The sequence below is a fragment of the Labeo rohita genome, chromosome 9, assembly GCF_022985175.1.
Source record: "Labeo rohita strain BAU-BD-2019 chromosome 9, IGBB_LRoh.1.0, whole genome shotgun sequence".
Classification (NCBI taxonomy): Eukaryota; Metazoa; Chordata; class Actinopteri; order Cypriniformes; family Cyprinidae; genus Labeo; species Labeo rohita.
The window spans coordinates 41,432,577-41,456,733 of NC_066877.1; the positions used below are offsets into that span (position 1 = coordinate 41,432,577).

At 40.2% G+C, this 24,157-nt stretch overlaps 1 pseudogene; it reads left to right on the forward strand.

The window, feature by feature from the left end:
• The first annotated feature begins 3,892 nt into the window (after positions 1–3,892).
• Positions 3,893–23,132, forward strand: LOC127171046 (gastrula zinc finger protein XlCGF8.2DB-like; annotated as a pseudogene).
• The last annotated feature ends 1,025 nt before the right edge of the window (positions 23,133–24,157 follow it).

The following is a 24,157-nucleotide window of genomic DNA, read 5'->3' on the forward strand; positions in this document are numbered from 1 at the left end:
CTAAAATAAAAAAAATAACCAGAGCATGCCGTTAAGGAAACCCTGCTAAACCTATACAGGGAAAAACATAATCCAAAGAGTGTTTCCCATCAAATATACCAAAAAAGTGGCCTACTTACCAACTCGAATTCCCATGGAATAATAATAATAATAATAATAAACATTCACAGACACCATAAAGAAAAAAACAAACTGCAACAATTTACTATAATCCTCCACAAGAAAAAACATTCAACAAATATTATTTGACATGTTAACATCTTAACAAATGTTACAACTGCTTAATGAAACTAGTAATTTATTAAACAATTCCTAAATTTAAAGATGAGCCCCCACATACTAGTATTTTAAGGGGATTTTACAGTACTAGATACACACAAACTTATGCAACATTTATCATCTGTAAAAGCTTTGTGTAACCATTAGTTGGCTGTAATACTCTATATATAAATGTGTATCTATGACTGCGTATGCCCTGGTTGCTTTTACAATTACTTGCATGTATTAGGTTTTGCATTCGGACATATATTTAGGCATTATTAAAGACTACTTTTCTGACACATACAGTACATTTAGTACTGTACAGTACTCTATGTACTGGGGGGCATATGATCTAATCGAAGCAAATATGATATAACTGAAGACAGTAACTGTATGTAGATAACCTGGGGGTGTTTCATAAAACAAGCTTACCAAATACGCCAGGCTTATTTCACTTAGTCTGACTTACTGTCACTTGATTTGTCTCAAAATAAGTCAGACTAACTGCAATAAGCCTGGCTTATTTGGTAAACTTGTTTCATGAAACACCCCCAGGTCCTGTAGCGATTGGGCTAAATCAAGACAACTTCCCCCGAGTATCCAGTAACCAGATAATGGTGATATAATTTGTCTGTGCTATTCATAAGAAATCATCTCAACAAGGTAACTTTGGGTTGCATCAGTTAAATACTGATAACACAATAATAAAAAACTCCTATCTTTGTATCACTAAAATGAAACAAGAAGCCGCGCTTACAGACTCTCACGTCCACATGTCACAGTACAACAGTGACGTCTTCACTTTAGGTCAAGAAGCTGTCGATCAAAAACCAATGTAGCCAGTGTGAACACACGATTGCTCGCCTCGCCCCAATGAGAGATTTGTTGAGAATGGTGGATGAAAGCTTCCGAAGCGTAAATGAAAACTCTAGAAGTGTATTTGTAAGTACAGATCAGTGAAAGAAAGAGGAGAACACAATTAGCAATTTTTAGCAATAAAAATCAATGTGTATGGGACAAAAGAATTATAGTCCATATCTCATATTTCCTTAATGTCTTGCTGTACCTTTGACAGTGTTAAACAGTGTCACATGGATGGGAATATGCATGGAAATTATATGCAGATGAGGTTATGCATAGTAAAACTAGGCGTTGTAAGCTCCATATATTGGTCATTTCGGGGGAGGAGACAGGGTGGAGATGTATGTGTATGTATATGTATATATGCACAATTTTCCCCTGACTGGGATTTATAAAGGGATTTTTGTGCAGGTTCTGGCGTATACATTGGTTTCATAAATCTAAAAACATTTGCACGTATTTTACCTTAGTTATATAGATTTGGATTATACTGTGTTGTAAATAAAATACAAATAATCAAAACCCCCATTATTTTACTCTCCTCAAATTTTTTTCTTACCTGACAGTCACAGTCACCGTAATGGCCTGTTAGGGGAGGCCTTGTCTTTCAGGTGTGAATCACTAAATATTCATGGCCATTGTCGCTCCCTTGCATACGGCCATTCTAAACACAAAACACGCCTTACAAAACTTACATCATTACAATGTTTTGAACAGGATGGTTTTCACACCATTTTGTAAAAAACACATCCAGGTCTCAAAAGTCTTGTGAACAAGTGTTCTGTATGTTTCATGGCCTAATTACAGTGACTTTTTTTTCAATAACCATGCATACATTTTTTTTTCCAAAAACCTGTACAATTATGTTGCTTACATATTATTGTAGCCCAGTCTGTGCTGATTGCAGTGTCATCAGACTTTACCCATTAATATGTTTTTAATATCTTCTAACACTCTTTTAAACTTTGCAAGTATATGTCAACTTATTCTACTAACCCTAAACCTAATCTAGCAGTCTGCTCCGAGAGTCAGTAGACATGTAGCTGCAAATAAAAGAGAATTAGTTGACGTAGTTGCAAAGTTACTTACAGTTAGTAGAATGTCTAAAGTGGACTATCAAAATGAAGTGTAACCAGAAATTGTTTAAACAATGTCTTCTGTTAGAGCACGTAACTTAACTAGAAGCTGTACCTGTTTGTGGATATATCCTGTAGATATATGTGGATATATTTCTCAGGGAGTAGATGATCTTCCGTGGGTCTGCCGTCAACGAAGTGGAAAGAGCAAACGTACGGAAATTTTGGCGGTTTCTTTAAGTTTAAGGCTTTTAACCATAGCCGACGAGCTTCTTCTCCCTTCGGAGGGGCGTGCATATCATAGGGTGCTCCACATCCACATTCAGCTCTGGTACGTGGATTATGGTCAAAACAAATGTCTTGCAGGTATTTTTTACACTTGAACCAATTATTATGACACCCCTTTCTGTCTTTCTGTAATCCATATTAAAAGTTAACTAGCCAGGAAAATCTACACAGTCGACGCAAAACTACAGAACCACAATACAACTATTTTAGCGGAAATCTGACACATTATAGTTTGAAAATGGCGACGCTTACGCTTATGTGAAAAATAACGTGGATAGTGACTCTGAAAGAGCCTCGGCGTTTCTCTGTGGAGAGAGAAGAACCTTCCAGAAGAACAACCGTCTCTGCAGCACTCCACCAATCAGGCCTGTATGGTCGAATGTTCAGACGGAAGCCGCTCCTCAGTAAAAGGCTCATGACGGCCCGTCTGGAGTTTGTCACCTGAAGGACTCTCAGACCATGAGAAACATGGATTGAAGTCTTTGGTAGTGATGGCGAAGTGAAGCGTTCTGAACCAGCGAAGCTTTCAACACTATTGTTTTGGAAAAAGTTTCATTACTCAAAACGGTTCATGTTGTGGCCATCTAGTGGTCATACAAATGAATAACACCTTCCAAAGAGTTGTGTTTCATTACAGCCGCTGGTTTCACATCTGGTTCTACAAATGATTCTTTGTTTTATTTTTTTGTATATAAATAATGGTCATTGGTCATTCATTTACGTCAGTGTACTAGCACTAAAATAAGTATTATTTTATAAGTAATATTATAAGTAGTATTAATTTATAAGTAATATTTTTTCATAAAAATGAAAAAATAAAATGAATGAATATAAAATGAAAAATAAATACACATAAATCTGCATGTGAAATCTGTGTATAAATATATTTTTGCAAGCAAATCATGATTCACCAAAAAACTTTAATACAATTTCTTCTAAATTTCCAAAATAGGTAGGAACAAATGAAACACGTATGCGAAAAAGCACAAACGACCTTATAAACGTGTTCGAAAGTTATGTTTCATCACAATAATTATCATATATTAAATTTAATTCCATTTAGTTAAGAAAGATGAAATCTGGTGAGAGTGTGTCTAACAGATCTGTTTTAGGTTAAATATAATTGTTTAAATAACACTTATCATTAGGCTAAATAAGTAATATACAGTTGTGATTGCATTCACATTTCATCCTAATGAACAGCTACAGTAAGAACAGCTGGCCAATGAGAGGAATCTGACTGGAATCTGACTCTGTATCAAAGCTGTTCATTGTGACTGAGCTGGTTTTGAGAAAGACAGAGAGGATTTTTTAGGTCTGAAATCACAGTTTTAGTTTGTAATTAACTCAATTTTTACGCTCTATTGAAAGGCAGAGAGGACTTTTATTTTGCTCCGGCGACGTGACGTCATAGGGCTGCGCCGCGCACCCGCATCTGTTGTGATTCGGCTGAAGAAGGTTTGTGTTTGTGAATAATTAAACTTTTTAAACTGATAGAATCCGTTCAGTCAATTTTATAGTTTTTAAGCGATGCAAAATGAATGATTTGCCATTAAATGTAACATTGTAATGCTTTAGTTAACATTAATAATAGGCCTTATTTTGTAAGAGTAAACGTATTAGCACACGACTAACATCAAATGTGCGTCTCATTTCGCTCCTGTGTCGTGAATCAGTTCGTCATAAACACGAATTAGGTCACTTCTAAGTAGTGACGGAGAAACGGAGCTTCTGAGACTCGATTGAATCAGTTGCTTCTCGAATGAATCAGTGATTCGAGTCACTGCTGCTCAAAACTGTGTAAACACAGCGAGAAACAACAAACACAATGTCAACTGGTACAAACCTGCTGTAAATGTTCTCATGCAACTGTCATTTATGGTATATACATCTCAACTAAATATCAAAAGTCTGTATGATTTGTATAACTTGTGCTCTTTTATGAACCTGCAGTGCTGGTTCTGAGTGTTTTTGTCTAATCAGGTGTTGTAACTCTCATTCTGACCGACTGCTGACCTCGGAGCTGATTGAGACGCACCCAGGGATTTATAGTTTGGGTTTATTTTAGTTTGTTCATTATTCTCCTCATCTTAAACAGGACAAAACACAGAGAAACTCCTGCTGAGGCGACTCAGATCCACGTGTTAATGAAGATGGCGTGTATTAAAGAGGAGAGTGAAGACATCAGGATTGCAGAAGTGTTCAGTCTGAGAGATACTGAGGAACAAACAGGTTGGTTTTTATTCTCAAACCTCAACTCACTCATACGAAAATGTCCAGCTCTACAGAAATGATGTTTTTGAAGAATCTCATATGAGTATAATTAAAGTGTTTTTTTTGGAGCCTCAAGTAGACAGACATGTTGAGATCACACGAGCAGACAAATAGTGCACCTGGGAAGATCCCACTTCAGTGCTGGACATTTGTTATTTTGACGTCACCCAATAAATTAGGAGAATTAAAGTTCCAAAAGAACAGGAACCAGAATCTAAAATCATATTAAGAGAACTTTAACACATCTCAAGTTACAGGCACACAAGTTTTGAAAAAAGATTATTTATGACATTCAGGGCATATACAGTGTACAGTAGTCAACATTTAAAGTGGATCAAAACCTTTCATCAAAGTTGTTCTAAAACCAAAACAATACCCATTCTTGGGACGGTTTTGATGATCTTTTTTGATCCACTTCAAATGTTGACTACTGTATGTCCTATACAACTGTTTTGATAGAGGGAAACAAGATGCATTCCTAGTTTCAACATTATTTGTGACCGTGGACCACAAAACCAGTCATAATCAATTTTTCAATTTTATCTGAAAGCTGAATAAACAATCTTTCCATTGATATGTGGTTTGTTATGATGGGACAATATTTCGCCGAGATACAACTTTTTGAAAATCTAGAATCTGAGGGTGCAAAAAAATCTAAATATTGAGTAAATCACCTTTAAAGTTGTCCAAATGAAGTTGTTACTAATGAATATTACTAATCAAAAATCAAGTTTTGATATATTTACAGTAAGAATTTTACTAAATATCTTCATGAAACATGATCTTTACTTAATTTCCTAATGATTTTTGGCATAAAAGAAAAATTAATAATTTTGACCCATACAATATATTTTTGGCTATTGCTACAAATATACCCCAGTGACTTAAGACTGGTTTTGTGGTCCAGGACTACATTTATTCTTCAGACAATCTGCTTTAAATACACTTAAGTATCAGTTCTAAACAAAGTGACCAACATTTGGTTGAAAGTGGGTAGTGTTCAGCGGTCTGAAAATAGATCGCTGTATTTCTGGAGCTGAACGATGCAGGGCCTTGAAAATGAAGATTCCAAAAGAAAAGTTTATTAAGAACTAGAATCGCATATCATACTGCAATATCTTTAATACACACAGAAGGTACATCAAGGTACAGGAATGTACCTAAAAAAGTAAAAAAAAAAAAAAATAATAAAAACCTAGAAGGGTACAGTAATGTAGCTCTGAACATTGATATATTTTTGTACCTTCTTGTTTGTACCTCTAAAAGAACATGTTTGCACTCCTAGTGACAGAAATGTACCTTTTTGTTCTGGTATGGACTAAAATGACATCCTGATATTTTTGATCACTGATGTTCTCCTGAATGGATTTGTCCTAAAAACTAAATGCTAAGTAAGAAAAGTACACTTACATGGCTTGATTTAATTCCTTCCGAAGCATTAGGCTTTGTGAGAATTTGTGATGTGATCTAGGAAAACCCAACACATGGTGAAATTTAACCTTTTTTTAGGTTTTGATACCATATGAAAGCTGAGTTCAAGCCCTTTCCAAAACTTTTTATTTTGTTCATAGCCTGAACGTAACCAAAGTTATGGCCATCTTAAGTTGGCTGATAGCACTATACTGCATCATTACACAAACAGACTAACGTTGTTTATCGTGGGCATAGTCTCCGAACTTTTGATCACCCATTTTATGTTTAGATAGCACAAATAATGCAGCCTACCTTGTAGTAAAAGCGAGCGCAGCGCAACTGTTTGTGCACTGTGCATAAAACAGACTGTCATCGGACTCCTCCTCTTTAGTAACTTCATCATTCGATCCTTCATCTCTGGATGTGAAATAGTCGGTTATAACATCGTTTAGGGCACTGACATCACCAAGGTTGAGCAAATTGAGACAAGTGAGATCGGTTAAGTGAGCAGCTGCAGTACTTTAGACGGCGTTGTTGCGCTGCGCCATCTCACCATATTAAACAAACAAATAAATAAAACACTTTGCGTGCCGTAGTTTACACAGGACTGGCGGAGAATGTGAATTGATACGCCTTTACTAAGCATGTTATGTGTGTTGTTGTTTTTTTTTTTGATAGGTTAACTGTTTTTGTGGTGTTAAGGGAAAGATATATATACAAAAAATGTATAAAAGTACAGAACATGCTTAGTTCAGTTTTTAGAACTCGTCTACTGGATATTCTGTACCCCACATTAATAAAATTCAGTTAACATGTAGAATGTTGTTTTTAAGTTCAATTCCTTCTGAACTTAAAACAAAACTGAAAACATGAGGCCAACAAACAGTTCATTAATCAGTTTTAAATGCCAAACACATATGCAGTGCATGTTTAACAAGTGATTATTAAAAAAAATATATATATAGTAGTAAGAGTATAAAATCCAGAACATTAGCAACTCAATTTTAACTCATGTACTGTATATTCTGTATAAAACCTGCATAAAACCTTAAATATATAACCTTAGGCCCAATGAGTTATGCATTGACCAGTTTTAAGTGTTAATCATAGGCAGTGCATGTTTAACAAGTGTTTAAGAAAATTAACAATTCTAGAAGTAGGAGTATAAAATACAGAATGTTAGCAACTCAGAGCAGGCGGATGGAGTCCGGGGAGTGCGTTTCAAGGGGGATGGCATTCCTCTTCAAGCTAGTTACAATTTTAAATGAAAAAGATTTCTATATTTTATCCATTCAATAGCCTGAAAGCGATCCAAGTTCTGCACATAAATGTAGTAAAAGATAGCAGGGTCTTTTTGTCTTTGGTTAGTTGCGGAAAGCAGACTTGTTTAGGTATATTATCTGGTACGGCTGGGAAGATACGCTAATCTGCTGATTCAATACCGCTCCGATACTTGTGTGCCAATTCAATATATTGTGATAACTGAATATTGCGATTATATAACTATTGCGATTCGATTTTTGTTTGCTTAATAAAGACTAGACAATGAAAAATACTTGATTATACCCTTAAATTGTATATGATGAGTCCTATTAACAAAACAATGTGTCACATCTTTCTCAACTTTTATTTCAGGAGCATACACATACAGTATATATTTTACACTGAACCATATTTTACCTTTAACCATGAAACTTTCAAGTACCAAAACCATGAACTTACATATAAATTTAGTCAAATGTTCAACAAAATGAGTGGAAAAAATACTTTCTGAAATAGTTCAATACACTTCATGTTGTTAATAACAATCAATGTAATACATTCTCTTACAATTATTTTTTTAATCAATATGATACAAGATTATAGGTCAAAAGTATTCCGAAATTTAAAGGAACCGTATGTAGGATTGTGGCCAAAACTGGTACTGCAATCACTTTCAAAATGGTGTAGAACGGCGTATCCCCTCCCCCTCCCCCTGACTCGAGGTTGCCAGCTAAGCTGCTAACGCGCTCAGATAATGCATTGCTAATGTTAGCAATGACGACTCGCTGTTTCTATTTCCCAAACAATTCCTTACCTTTTCAATTCGATGACCCACCTCCTCCGTATGCGCTAACGTAACGTTACTTTGCACGAACATATATACCTTTGTTCGACTGTCGTGAATATTTGAAATGTCTACTTACATTAAGTACAAGTAAGTTAGCCAAACATAGATGAATCTTACCTGTCCAGGAGAAAATTAGCAACGTTGGCATCTGTCTTAAAATTCTTCTCCGTTTTCAGCCGTCTCCGTCTGTCAAAGGCCTCTCCTATACAAATCCTTGTTTTATCTCGGACTTTGTCACGACGTGCTTCGGATTCATAACGAGGTCTTTTAGGTTTCGTAACTTTATACGTTTTATCCGACACGTTCGTAGCTGCAGCTGTAACTAGAGCAGAGCTGGCAACCCGGATGACGAAACTCTACTGACTTGGTGATTGGTAGATAGCTGGAGGGTGGCGCCTCAGACCAAAACACAACATGACAACATCAACATCAGTTGAGGGCTGCAACTTTCACTTTTAAATGACAATATCCTGGCCGGACCACTGTTGTCAGTGATATAAGTATTTGAAATGAACATGATTTCTTAATGTCTAGTGACATGTCAGGGCCATTTTATGATTAACTGAAATAAATTTCTTACATACGGTTCCTTTAAAAGTAATCTGATTACATTACCTAAAATATGTAATGAAGTAGACTGCATGACTAACTACAATTTTGTCATTGGAATCGACGACTTCAAACTGAACCACACAGTGTGGAGTAAGTGTGTCTTATGTGTCAGAATGTTATGATTGGCCCAGAGTAGACGTCTTACATCTGCCATTCTGAACTCGTGCATGCTTATACCAGTTCAAACTGCGTTCAAACAGAGCAGATTACTGGCAATTTACTGTTAATGTTACAACTTCTCATACCAGTAAATTGATGGAAGAAATTTACTCGTATCTTTTAAAAGATTCAGTTTACACATGATCTCTTAATGGTAATGTACTAGTATTACATGAGGTAATTACATGTGATGGTTTTTGGTCCTATAATTAACACCTCTGTTTTTTCAGAATTTAACAGTAAGAAATGACTCGTCATCCGTTTTTTTTTTTTTTTTTTTATATCAACTGCATTCCGCGAGTATTGCAAATTGGTGTGTTTCATTGGGCTGCGAAGAAATATAGAGCTCAGTATCATCAGCATAACAGTGAAAACTAACACCATGTTTTCTAATAATATCTTCCAAGAGTTGTCCACCTTGTTTACCACTCACTCCAGGGTGTACATTAACAATTGTCTCTAAAATGGGATTCAAACTCAAAAGATGTAAGTCTGGAATATGTTTTCTAACAAAATCTCTGACTTGTAAGTAACAGAAAAATTTACAGAAGCAAGATCATGGTATTGTTTTAGTTGCTCAAAAGAACTAAGTGTTTCTTCTTTATAAAGATCTTGAATTGTTAGTATAGCTTTGTTTCCAATGAGAAAAAAAAAAGATTCAGGAGGAAAAACATGATTATTACAAATTGAAGTATCTAAATCAGTGGTTGGGAACATGTGGCTCTTTGACAAAAATGACATGGCTCGCCAGCTGTCTCCCTTCACTAACAGTAAAACAGTCAAAAAATATAACCGCCAATAGAAATTAGTTCCCTGCAGAAAAGAAAAGTACATTTCCTTTGTTATACAGCGAATCAAAGTTAACGAAGTGTCTGTTTACAACATTATTGCGTGGTTCTGACCAATGAGCGTATGCGGTGCTGTGTTAAAGCCTCACAACATCTTGCACGTGCAGATTTAAGCAACAACCACAACAACCGTGCATGGTGATGGCAAAAAGAAAACATTCAGAGGAGTATTGACCAGCAAGTTTCAATATTAGTGGACAGAAACATTTGCTTTTATTGAAAGCTATGTGCTCTGCTCTGTCTGGTTTGCTCAGCTCAATTGTCATCGTGAAACTGATAAATCTGATCTTCAATTCCCGCTTTTTTATTTAAATTTAACAGAGATTACATCAAGGAAAGCAACATATAAGCGCTGCGTTTTATGTATTATCAGCAAATTTCAAGATGGAAGACCGCAATAGGGGAGAGCATGGCATCAGCACCGCATAAATAAGTTTGTCTCACTACTTTTAATGAAGATGATTGTGTGTTGAGCATCTGCGACTTACTCTGTTTCTTTTGTAGCAGTTTGCATGTCAGCTTGCTGAAGAGATACTCAGCTACTCCTAAGTGGCAGTAGGGCTGGGCGATATGAGCAAAAAATATCACGCTAATTTTTTTTGTATCAGTCAATATCAATAAATATCACAAATGTCAAATCTTTATTTCTTTGTTATTTCAAATGTGGACGCGTGGCAGCTGTGCTCATAATGGAAGCGACGCGCTCACGATGCGCATGCGTCAATACCATGGTGCAGTGAGTGTTACTACAGTAAATCCATGGTAAATGATGGCGATGTATAGATTGAAAAGCCTTCCGACTGTTTCGTTGCAAACAGCTTTAAACTAGTTTGAATCACAGAGTCATTTGTTTCACACTGGATCTCACAGCGCTGTTTAGTGCTGTTTAATCTTTAATCTGGTGAGTTTGAGCAGTGCAGCAGTTTGAGCTTTGGTCCGAGTGGATAAATGGTCCATGTGGCGCTGTTTCATTCTGCTTTTGGCACATAAAAATTATATTGAACATTTATCGAACTCTTCATAACGATTTATTGAGGAAAATTATATTGCGATAATTATATCTGACTATAACGTGCCATGTAGCCTATAAAACGCTCTCACACGTTTGTTATTTTAAAGGGGTCATCAGCTGCTAAGTTCACTTTTACATGTTGCTTGAACATTAATGTGTGTTGGCAGTGTATGTACAAATCTACCCTATAATGATAAAAATCCATGCAGTGGTTTTTAATTAATCTGTTAAAATAATATTCCCTTTTTCAAATCGATCTGTTCTCAGATGCCTGACGGTGTGGTGCCGCTCCCTCAATAGTTGATTGACATGAGCGTTTTACCTCAGATCAGCTGTAACAGTCCGATCTCCATTGTTTCGATGTCGGAGCAGGGATGTAAGTTAGACAAGAATATCTCTGATTGAGCGATTGAGGTGTTGTGTTGCTGGATGTAATAATGAAGGTAGTGGTCGTCATTTACTCCCGACATCTGAGCCGCTGATTTAGCAGCTAAACTTGCTAACTAGCACATTATTAGGTAAGGTGATCCCAAAGATTCATTAAATGCATGTTCAGCAGCTCAGATATCGGGAGTAAATGACGACCACTGCGTTCATTATTACATCCAGCAACACAACACCTCAATCGCTGAATTCTTGTCTAACTTGCATCCCTGCTCCAGCATGAAAACATGGAGGTCGGACTGTTACAACTGATCTGAGGTAAGACGCTCATGTCAATCAACTATCGTGGGAGCAGCCTCTGTGGGTTGATCCAAATGAGCTCGATCAGATGGAAGGGGGTGTTTTTTTTTCCTTGGCTTATGACGTGCGGAACAGGCAGTTCTTAGTTTTGAATAAAGCGTATAAATGCGTGTCCTGTCAATTTAAAACTCTCCTTTCACTTGGCAACTGTGAAGTGGAGCAGGATAACCTCCCACCATTATTGGATTCTCATCCACAGGCAACCTGTTTTGAGTGCGGGGAGGGGCATTTTTACTGTGTGATAAATACGAGCAGCACAGCACAGTGGTTTATATGTATATTTAACAAATAAAGAAACTGTGTAGGAGAGTGGTTATTATGTGCAAACCGTGAGAAACTCTATATTTGTGCAGTGTGCACATTTAAAAAAAAAAAAAAAAAAAAATCCAATTTGAAGCTTAGATTTAAATGCGTACGTCAACCTGCTCACTTTATTTAGCGTTCATGTAAACACTACATTCAGATTCATCAGTCGGAATGAATTCAAAAAATTGTGCATGTAAACGTAGCCAGTGTCTCCCAAAGTACCCAATCAAATACATGTCCTTTATCATTGGTTTCTAAAAACTGATTTAATTTGATCAAATGTTAATTTGTTAGATACCCACAAAACTCAAAATCATTCAGTAACATTTTATCAAATTTCCAGGTATAATTTCCTCTATGTAATTTTATTTTCAGATTAAGAGAAACTGGGCAATGGTCTGATAACAGTCTAGTATGGTATTGTGTTGAAACACATTGCAGCAATCTTGAATCTATCCTTAATAATTTTTATGGACTGAGGAGTAAAATGAAAAATCATGATCCGTTGGATGCATAGCTCTCCAGCTGTCTACCAAATTTAACTTCTGCATAGAATTGCTTAGTGCTACAGATGGTTTACTTGTTATAGTCCGACAGAGATGTGTGTCTAACCTAGCATTTAATACACATTTATAGTCACCTGCTGTGATGACTCATAAATTCACAAAGTCTGTTACCAAAGTGATGGGTAAAGAATTTATCTCACCGCTTACAACCAAATACCTGCCATTTCTATCCTTAATTGTTTGTTTATGTATAAAGGGGACGGGCTTACTAATAATAATTGCTACACCTCAAGCTTTGGTAGAACATTTTAATTGAGACATTCATGGGGCTTTTATACTAAACTAGCCTGTAGTTTTAATGTGTTTCTTGGAGGAAAACTATTTCTGCACCCAATTTCCTGAGATGCACATGCACATAAACTTTTCCTTTTTGATTGGACTATTATTTCCATGCACATTATAAAATAACACATGCTCTGCCTGACCTCTTTAAATAAAAACTGTCAATTGAACATTCCAACTTCAAAAATGTAACCTTCCTGTGAACATAAACAATAAAAACCTTTTGAATTAAAACGGAGTCCCATTCCCATTCCTCCTTCCCTGGTCCCATCTCATACAACCACTATGGATGCTCTCCACCCAAAAATTAACATTTGCATCTATCAACTCACCCTCGATGCCACTTGGCATTCTTCCATTTAAATACAGTGCTGTGAAAAAGTTTTTGCCCCCTTCCCGTTGTTTTCATTTTTTGCATATATCACACTCAAAAGATCCCGATCATCAAACAAATTTTAATATTACACAAAGATAATCCAAGTAAATACAAAATGCAGTTTTTAAATGATGATGTCATTTATTATGGGAAAAAAACTGTTCAAACGTACCTGGCCTTACGTGAAAAATTGATTGCCCCCTTCTGTTTAATCATGCAAAAACATCTCGGGTTACGTATGTAACCTTGGTTCCCTGAGAAGGGAACGAGACACTGCGTCCTCTGGGGGCCGCTATGGGGAACACCATCTGCGTGACCCGTGTCTGAAGCCTACATACAAAAACATCAACAAAGTTGGCCGGCGACAGCCTATGACGTCACTTACGGCGCGACTCGTCGCTGCCGGCGCGTCACTACCAGTGCGACCATAGTATAAAAGGACACTGGTAGAACAGGACGGTCGCTTCTTCATCTGAAGCTCACATCCGAAGCATGGCGAAGAACCTAGAGGACCCAGTGTCTCGTTCCCTTCTCAGGGAACGAAGGTTACATACATAACCTGAGACGTTCCCTTTCGAGGAACTCGAACTGCGTCCTCTAGGGGCTGCTATGGGGAACGGTTATACCCACGCTGCCATGCTGAGGGGAGTGCCTGTCATCATAGAGACGAGCACTAAGTACCAACTTCCTAGGCTTTAAGGGAGTTGCCCCTGAGATGTAGCGATGGCTGTCAGTGACATATCCCCTACGGCCAGAGCCTGGGCTGCATACCCAAACTTACCTGCAAAGGTCAGAACACTGGACCCGGGGTAAAGCCTCAAGCTTGGAAACCGAGGTATTCCTTTAAGGGGATTTGGCCAAGTGCCTAGGATTATCTAGGTTGGCCTGTCACCCAGGAGCTACCGCAGCTCTGCAAGGTTCCCTCAGGAGCCGTATTACAGAACGCAAGTGGTAACTCCCTGCTCAACGAGGTTGAGCGTGAATAAAGAGTGCGTTGGGACTAGCGCGCGTAATACCGTTCCTTTAGCCTGGCAGATGCTCTGGAGTGGGACCCAGGTAGGGGTTCTAACCATCTCAAGAAAGGGTACGGGCAATAGCTCGTGAATCCCTTACCATAAAGGATTTTAGAATGGACGCAGAACTCCGGTGCATTCCATACCACAGCATGGATTTTAGAAAAGTGCCCAAAGGTTCGTGTGCGCACTTACCATATACATGGATTTGAGAAAGCGCCCAAAGGTTCGTGTGGACCTTACCATAAGAATGAATTTTTAGACGTACCATTGAGAAACGGTGGAATAAGAAGACCCTCAAAGTGAGGGGAGCACTGCCGGCTTAACAAGGCTTTAAGGAGAAGGCAGAAAGGGCGAATCTCGGCCGCCCAAAAAGGCAACGCTCAAAGCAAAACCCTCGAAGAGAGGGGAGCATACTATGCCAAACAGACAGTAGCCACTGCTATCTGTCTAATAAACTGCCATAGAGCCGATACACTTAACCAAACAGGGAAGGTAGTGTATCGGGACAGGCTTGTACTCCCGAGAGACGGGAGGAACACCTGATCCCCCCCAGGGGGATGAGTTCTCAGCAAACCCTTTCTGTAGAGAGGTGAGCATCGTCGCGCCCTGTAAAGGAGGCCTTGGAAGAGATCTGATCACGGAGATCAGATATGATGGGGAGCCACCTCTATAAGACTGCACAGAGCAGTAGCATCCCCAGCCCTCGGGCTGTGCTGCGGGTATTCTCTTAAGGAAGCATAAGCCATTCTCACCCCACACAGCCCTGTGCTTACCATCTCGATGGAAAGCATGGGCCCCGCTCTATCAAGGCCCGCAGAACCTCAAGAACAAGGGCCAAGAATGTAGCCAAAGGCTCCTCAGAGCACCCAGAGAGTTTCCGCAGAAACGACTCTTCACTCGTAGGATGGTGAAACATAACGTGGTCAAGCCCACTCCTCGGAGGGGCGACTCGCTAGATCACCAAACTGGCATGGGAATAGGCCTGTGTGATTAAAGGTGGAAACCCAGAAACAGGAGGTCCCTCAGGGCGGGACGCAGATAGAGGGTCTCAGCCAGGTGGCCTCAGGTCCATGTGTCTATCCAGGATGTCCAGGAGCTTCCTGCGAAAAAAGACTTCCGAAGAGCTTACCTGGAGGTAGGACAATAGCCCTAGATGTAGTGCTGTAGTGGGGACCTGAAAGTTTCCCATTCAAAATGTCGAAGGCAGATCCAGGCAAGCAGACCATAACCATGGTCGAAGACCAGAGGGGGGCGCTCAAAGAGGACCTACCAAAGGAAACACACAAGACAGGTCCCAGAAATACAGCATGGTTAGACACATAATAAGGGGTCGTACTCACCCACCGTGGTTCCCGCGCATGACTCCAGATAGCCCAGTAGACCTTCTTGAGAAACTGCCCAGACTATCTACTTATAACCCTAACAGGGGAGATAATACCAACTAGGCAGGGGCACAGGGAGACCACTTCTTAAAAAGCCCTATGAAGGGGAGTAAACCAAAAAATTGACCTGACCATAAAGAATGGGCTGTCTACCTAAACCCCATAGCAGGGGGACAGCACTTATCTGGCTTACTCAAAGAGACCGCTATTAGAAACCCTAGAAAGGGGAGCGATCACCGAGCTAACACCTGGCTATCCTTAATAGACAGCTCTAGAAAAAGTTTTCTAGAGACATAAGAAAGGATCGTAATCACCCTTCCGTGGTTCCCGTGTATAATTCTGGAGGTAAGGTCCAGTCAGATCCAGACCATCAGTAAAGGTCGCTTTTATAAGCATAAAAGCTAACCTAAAACATCATAGGTCCGGTAGGAGGTGCGCAGGAAGATGCCACCTAACCTCAGTCAGGTGGAGAGAGACAGTTGTGGGGGGAATTGAGAGGGGGGAGACAGAAATCTCCAAAGGAAGGTGAGTAGAAGTTATTTTCTACTCTGATCCAGGCGAGAGCGCTGTCTCGTCTGAATCACTTCCCTCAGATCCTGTCTACCTCCTCTCGACCCACGCTTCCTCCTAGAACCACCCGTGGGTGGGGGAGGGGCGCAAGTAGCCACAGTAGTCTTCTGAGCCTGTCTTCGTTCTTCAGAACGAGACTGGCCAGGACCCCCATGTTGTGCGGGCTCAGATCTGGACCTTCGAGGAATGAAGGTTTTGAAGGCTGCTGAGCGCGCCCTCGCCTCCCTGAACTTCTCGACCACCGCCTCAACGGAGGCACCGAAAAACTCGGAAGACGAGACTGGCACGTCAAGAAGAAAGCCCCTCTCTTTCTTCCCGAGGTCAGCCAAATTCACCCACAGATGGTGCCCATGGCAGTGGCAGCCTGCTTGGTGGCACGGAGAGCGAGATCCGTGGTGCGGCGCAGCTCAGCAACCTCATCAGGGGAAAGACCCTGACCTTTATCCAGATCTTTCAGCAGAACAGCCTGGTAGGCTTGAAGCACAGCCATAGTGTGCAACGCACCCACAGCCTGACCTGCTGCTGTGTACGCACTGCCATTCAATCAAGATGTTACCTGAAGGGAAATGGATGGCAGGGAAGGAGTTTTGAGAGAGGATGTTTTACCCATAGAGAGATAGCTGGCTAGCGTCTCTTCTACAGGAGGCGTCCTCTCATAGCCGCACTCACGCATCCCCTCAATGTTAACATAATTAGAATGCGGAAAAAGATGGAGGCGTGAAGAATGCGGCCTCTTCCATACCTTCCCGATCTCCGGAGATCAGGAAGGAATGGAAGACTCTGATTCAGAGCTGGGAGGCTATGATCAGAAAGATAGCACTCGTCGAGGCGACCCCCTTTCTGGTTCGCTTCCACGGCAAGTCAAGCTTCGCCGTGGCGCGATCCATAACCTCCAATAGCTTATCGTACGCAGGGCAAGAGATTAAAGAAGGCTCAGCCTCAGCTTCTTCACTCTCTGACATTTCCTGCTCTTCTTGGGAAGGACCCAACAGAGCACTAGCTGCTGGATCAGATGATGTAAGGGAAATAACATCATCTTCAGCCAACAGCTCATCCTCGCCCTCAACTGACAAGCGTGAAAGGGAAAGCCCCTTTTTAAGCTCGTCAGCGAGATCCGCTTGCGATCCCCACGAGCTCATTGTCCTCCGTGCCTCGGCAGCGGAAGGTCCTGAGCCGCGGGGAGCAGGCGGCTGTCCCTCTCCCCTCGTAAAGAGAGACAGACGAGAACGGAGCTTTTTCATAGAAAAAAACGCACAGTGCATGCAAGCTGCCCCCTCGAGGACGTTGCGTGCATGTTCCTTGCCCAAACAATAGACGCAAAGATTGTGCGTGTCATCAGGTGTCAAATGACGGATCCGCGCACCTCTTAAACGTCTTACTAGTACTTGCCATTTTGATGAAAAAAAAAAATGTCTTACCAGTAATGAACACTCCAGACAAAGAGTCACTGAAGATGAAGAAGAGACCGTCCTGTTCTACCAACGTCCTTTTATACTATGGTCGCACCGGTAGTGATGCGCCGGCAGCGACGAGTCGCGCTGGAAGTGATGTCATAGGCTGTCGCCGGCCAACTTCGTTGATGTTTTTGTATGTAGGCTTCAGACACGGGTCACGCAGATGGTGTTCCCCATAGCTCCCCCTAGAGGACGCAGTTCGAGTTCCTCGAAAGGGAACTCTGATTAACCACATTATTTTAGTAAGCTGAGTTAAGTTTCACTAGCCACACATACTGTCAGACCTATTGAATCAAGAAATCACTTAAGTAGAACCTGTCTGACAAAGTGAAGTACACTGAAAGATCTCAAAAAGCAACACATCATACCGTGATCTAAAGAAATTCAAGAACATATAGGAAACAAAGTAGTCGACATGTATCTGTCTGGAAAGGGTTATAAAGCCATTTCTAAGGGGGACTTTGGGACTCCAGCAAACCATGTGAGAGCCATTATTCACAAATGGAGAAAACCTGGAACAGTGGTGAACCTTCCCTGGAGTGGCCGGCCTACCAATATTACTCCAAAAGCACAACGACGACTCATCCAGGAGGTCATAAAAGAACCCAGAACAACATCTAAAGAACTGCAGGCCTCAAAAAATATCTTGATTATCCCCAAGACTTTTAGGCAAATATTCTGTGGACTGTAAGCATCACAAAGCTCGGTATGGACTATTATAACGAGTTCCACCTGAGAGTTTCAACAGGGCCAGTTACATCAGACTGGTGCAGGTTGGAGGTTGGTATCATCACCGGCTGCACTATTTCAGTCAGGCTGTTTAGCCTGGCAGTGAACATGTTAGTTAAGTCTGCAGAGCCAGAGTGCCAAGTCCCAAAATCTAGATCTGGAATCTGCCAACCACCTATACAAGCTTTTATGGATGACTTGACGATTACAATGGAGTCAGTACCAGGTGCCAGGTGGATACTGAAGCGGCTGGAGAGGCTGATAGGATGGGCTAGGATGTTCTTTAAGCCTGCAAAGTCGAGATCTATAGTGCTCAAGAAGAGGAGAGTCTCTGAAAAATTCAGATTCTCAATAGAGAATATGCAAATCCCAACAATAACAGAGAACCCTGTAAAAAGTCTCGGGAAAATTTTCAAAGCAACACTCAAGGAGAAAGCTGCAATAAGATACACCTGGGAGGAGTGTGAGCAATGGATGCAGGAAGTTGACAAGAGTGGCCTTCCAAGACGGTTTAAAGCTTGGGTCTACCAGCACCGCATATTACCAAGAATCCTTTGGCCACTGATGCTATATGAGTTCCCAATTTCAACCGTCACCTAACTGGAGAGGGTAGTTAGCCGGTTCTTGCGAAGGTCCTGCAAACTGAGGCTCACCCTGAAATCTGTTGAGGAGGAGTTCAAGGTACTGTGTGTGAGAGAAGTGTTGCAGTACCGTGAATCCTCAGACCCAAAGGTTATCGGAGCAAGAGTGGTAGTAAAAACAGGTAGAAAGTGGAGAGCAGAAGCAGCAGTGGAAGCAGCTGAGGCGCGAATGCGACACAAAGTGTTGGTGGGAGCAGTTGCAAAGAGAAGAGCAAGCCTCGGAAACCTTGAAGTGCCATGTTTTGATAAAGCACAAGGGAGAGAGAGGCAACAACTTATTCAAGACGAAATCAGGGCAAGTGCGAAGAAGGAGAGAATGAACAAAGCAGTAGCGATGAGACAGCAGGAAGCATGGACCAGATGGGAGCAGGCGTTGGAGCAAAGAATCGAAGAAGAATGATCACTGGAGAATGGATTAACAGAGTATCAAATTTCTTATCAGAGCAGTGTATGACATCCTTCCAAGTCCATCTAATTTGCATCACTGGGGCCTAGAGGAACAACCAGCCTGCCCTCTTTGTGAGGGAGTTGGCACATTAGAACATATTCTAAGTGGCTGTAAAAGTACTCTCATGTTCGTTATCGGTGGAGGCACGACCAGGTCTTTAGGACAATAGCAGAATCTCACATTCACTTTGTCAATGAAGGAGAAAGACCAACCAGAGAACATCAAAAGACAGCTAGAATGCTCTTTGCTACTTATGACTGAAGGATGGAAGTAGATATGGGAAAGCAGCTGAGGTTTCTACCTCACATCACAGAGACTACTTTGCGGCCTGACATTGTGCTGTGGCCAGACTCATTAAAGTGCGTTCTGATGCTTGCTCACCGTACCATGGGAGGAGTGGATGGAGGAGGCCTTTGAGCGGAAAAAAGCAAAGTATGTGGAACTGAGGAACAACTACCAAAGGAAAAGCTGGAAAGCCAAATGTTGGCTTTGCAGGTCAGTCTCTGTACGGGACATACACGGCACTCGGGATAACAGGAGAGGGGCGAAGTAAAGCGATTCACTCCACGATAGACACAGTTGAAAAAGTGTCTAGGTGGATTTGGTTAAAGAGGGCAGATTCGTGGGTTGCTGTTAGGGCACAGGCTGGGGTCAGATCAACCCTGGTCGGGTCTCCTGGTTGAGGGTATTCGAAAGACCCCAAACACCCTGAGACCCCAGGTAATATCACTGATGATGTACCTTAACAGCATTAAAAATACACACGCACGCACACACACACACACACACACACATGCATACATATATACTTGGAGGTTATGGCTTATTAGTATTCTGCCTGCTTTAAATCAGACCAGAGATGAAGTTTGGTAAGATTGCATTTATTTAAATGCATTAATTAAATCATTTATTTAAATTAATTAGTGCGTACAAGAGAGAGGGGGATGAAAGTTGCATGTGTCCATTACCTGTATCTGTGCATCACTTTTTACAAGCAATAAAGCTTAGTTGCATCAAAAACAATAGTCACGTGTGTACGTTTTGTATATCTGTGTACATCTTTTATATCCTTGTTTCGGTTTCTCATTTTGAATGACACCTATGTGCTATTGTTAGATGCTGAAATAAACCACTAATTCCTCTCTCACAGGTGCAGAACGCGTGTGTTTGTAGTCTGTTGCAGTCTGTACAGTGTGTTCAAGACGATTTTTGGTTCAGATGTTGCTAATTCAAGGCGACAACACAGTCTGCTTTTGTAGTTGTTAGTTCTAGATCTTTTGCTTTGTGGCCTCAAACTGTGGTTAACTTGTATTTGTCTTTTTTTTCTTTAGGCCTGCTGATTCTGAAAGAGGAGAATCAAGATCCAGATGAAATGGAACAGACAGATCAGAATGAGAAACACTGTGATGGTAAAAAAAGTCACACAGACCAAAACAACTTCTATACGAAAAATAGCTCCGAAAACCAAATCTAACAGCTGTTTCTCCTGCCATCATTGTGGGAGGAGTTTCGATGCAAAACGAAAACTTCAAGTGCACGTGAGAGTTCACACTGGAGAGAGGCCGTACCCCTGCCAACAGTGTGGAAAGAGCTTCACTCAACAAGGAGCTCTTAAAAGGCACATGAGAACCCACTCAGGAGAGAAGCCTTACACCTGCCAACAGTGTGGAAATGGTTTCACTCAAAAAGGACACCTTAAAAATCACATGAGAACTCACTCAGGAGAGAAGCCTTACACCTGCCAACAGTGTGGAAACAGTTTCACTCAAAAAGCGCATCTTCAAAGACACATGAGAGTTCACACTGGAGAGAGGCCTTTTACCTGCCAGCAGTGTGGAAAAACTTTTACAGAGAAAAACACCCTTAAATCCCACATGACCATTCACACTGGAGAGAAGCCTTACACATGTGAACAGTGTGGAAAGAGTTTCCCTGTAAAAAAAAAACTTAAAATCCACATGAGAGTTCACACTAGAGAGAAGCCTTACACTTGCAAGCATTGTGGGAAGAGTTTTACACACATGTGCACCCGTTATTACCACATGAGAATTCACACTGGAAAGCAGCTGTACACATGTGATCGTTGTGGAAAGATCCTCACATCAGAATTTAACCTCAAGTGTCACAAGATCATTCACACTGGAAAGAAACCCTTCAAATGTGATCAGTGTGGAAGGCGTTTCATACGTAAGGAAAGACTTAATGACCACATGAAGACTCACTCAGCAGAGAAATGCTGTAAATGTGCTCAGTGTGGAAAGAGTTTCAGTCATAAAGGTAGCCTCAATGCTCACATGAAACAACAACACACTTTAAAGAAGCCTGTGGGAAGAGCTTCTCACAAATAGAAAATCTTAAGACTCACATGAAAAATGTGTGGAATCATTTAACCCTTTAACTGTCACTCCCATTTTTTTTTTAAAACCGACATAAAAATGCACTATCCAGACTTAAATTTTTATAATTCATGAATGAAAACATTTTGTAAGGTGATTTTGATGTACATTTTCTGTGGTAATGCATGAATGAAAAAAAAATGATTTTAAAATGCCTTTCAAAGGATGAATTTTGAGATTTTATGTTTTGAACCGATATATAATTTCTTATGATATCTAAAACATGACAGGGAAAAAGGCAACAAAAGAAAGTCTTTTGTGACAAATGTCAGAACTCATGTTATGATGTAGATTTTTTTTTAAGTTGCACTCTTGACATATATTAATCTATTACTCTTCCTTTACAAAAATATGGTAAAATATCTGTTTAGGATTTGTAATATGGTGAAGTAAACTTAGGCGTCCTACCTGGGGGACGGTGACAGTCTAAGGATTCAAGAAACCCACATGACATTTCACTCAGGGGAGAACTGTTTTATATGCCATCATTGTGCGAAATGTTCATCAGTCAGAGGAAACCTAAAGACTCATACAGGAGTTCACACTGGAGAGAGGCCTTTGAAGATCATTCTGGAAATAAAGTGTGACTGTGACAAGGTTCCCCATAAGAAGCTTTTTTAAAAATCGCCAACATATTGACTCTAGATTAAGGTCTGTTAACTTTGATCAATGTAATACATTTCTTTTGACATTATACCTGATAGATGCAGCTAAGAAGTCATGAAAGTGAGTATTTTTGTGCTTTGTTGAGAAAGCTTTAAATAGCCCTGTAATTCAAAATAGCACCAGAAAATGGGTATCTGACATTAAGACTACGTTCGCACCACAGCTGAATGTGTGCTGTATCTGATTATGGCACCTTCATAGCCACGTCTTTTATTTGTATTTTTCACTTTTTTAATATTTGTCTTGAAGTTTATTTATTTTTTATAAATGATCTCCTGTATCCACACCTGACTGTCTCCTTGGCAATGGTTTTAAATATTGTAGTAAACACTCTAATTTCAGTTGTATGGAGACGTTGTGCCTTTCCGTTTACTGGTGATTTGGAATCAAAATGTTGAATTTCTGTCGTATGCTGCAGTGTAACTGAATGATTATAAATAAAGTGCAAACTGCATTAAGTAATCAACAGTGTGAGACAGATAAGGATGTTTTTAGTCCACATTTAATTATGATTACTCTTGGAAAGGGTTGGGTATAGTCACTCTCTTGGGTATTTTCATAATTGACTATATTAATTATCAAATGTTAATAAACACAACCTTTATTACAGCATAGAACACATTTTCTGCCTCATTCTGTGAAAAGAAGCCACATCTTATCACAAAAGCTTGTTATTTACAAGTGTTAATGCAATATCTCCCATAACATTTACTGTGTTCAGGGCACCTAGGGTGACCACCTGTATCGCTTTGCATTGTACCGCACAGCATTTTCACCCCTTGTCCCACATGTCGCATATTGAGAAAATGTCCCGCATTTGCATCAGTCTGTTGGTTTTTAATTATTATATTAAGAAAACGTCCATGCATTCTTTTGCCTTTTTTAAGAAGGCTTTATATTTATTCTTTTTGGGGCGTAGTTTCCGCAAAAAGGACGCACGGACCTCATCAAGTGATCTGGCATCCCTGACGGAAATGGTCGAGCGCACACGGAAGACACGATATTCTCCATGTGTTTAAATAAAAAAAAAAGCATGTGTACGCTCAGAAACATTAATGGCATAACAGTAGAAAATGTATCTATCTCACACGTGTCCCACATTGTCCTGCAAAATCACATCTATGTGCCGCAACAGATCTATTGCCAGGCAGTCACCCTAAGGGCACCATACACACTTCATCAAAGAATTTGCAAATTTTCTATCCGAGTTAGTGCTGGCTGCAGATAAAGTCTTAATAGTGGGTGATTTTAACATCCATGTTAATAATTAAAAAGAGGCAATGGGATCAGCATTTATAGACATACTGAACTCTATTGGGGTTAGACAACACATGTAATGGCCTACTCATTGTTAGAATCATTTTTTTTATTTAATACTGTCACATGGAATTGATATAATGATATTAATACTTGATAAGACCAATAAAAAAACATTTTTGTCAATTGTTGGCCCTCCGGAAAATATGTTCATTTACTGTATATGTACTCAATACTTAGTAGGGGCTCCTTTTGCTTTATTTACTGCCTTAATTTGGCGTGGCATGGAGGTGATCAGTCTGTGGCACTGCTGAGGTGGTATGGAAGCACAGGTTTCTTTGCCACTGTGCCTTCAGCTCATCTGCATTTTTTGGTCTCTTGTTTCTCAATTTCCCCTTTCTGTTCTATGC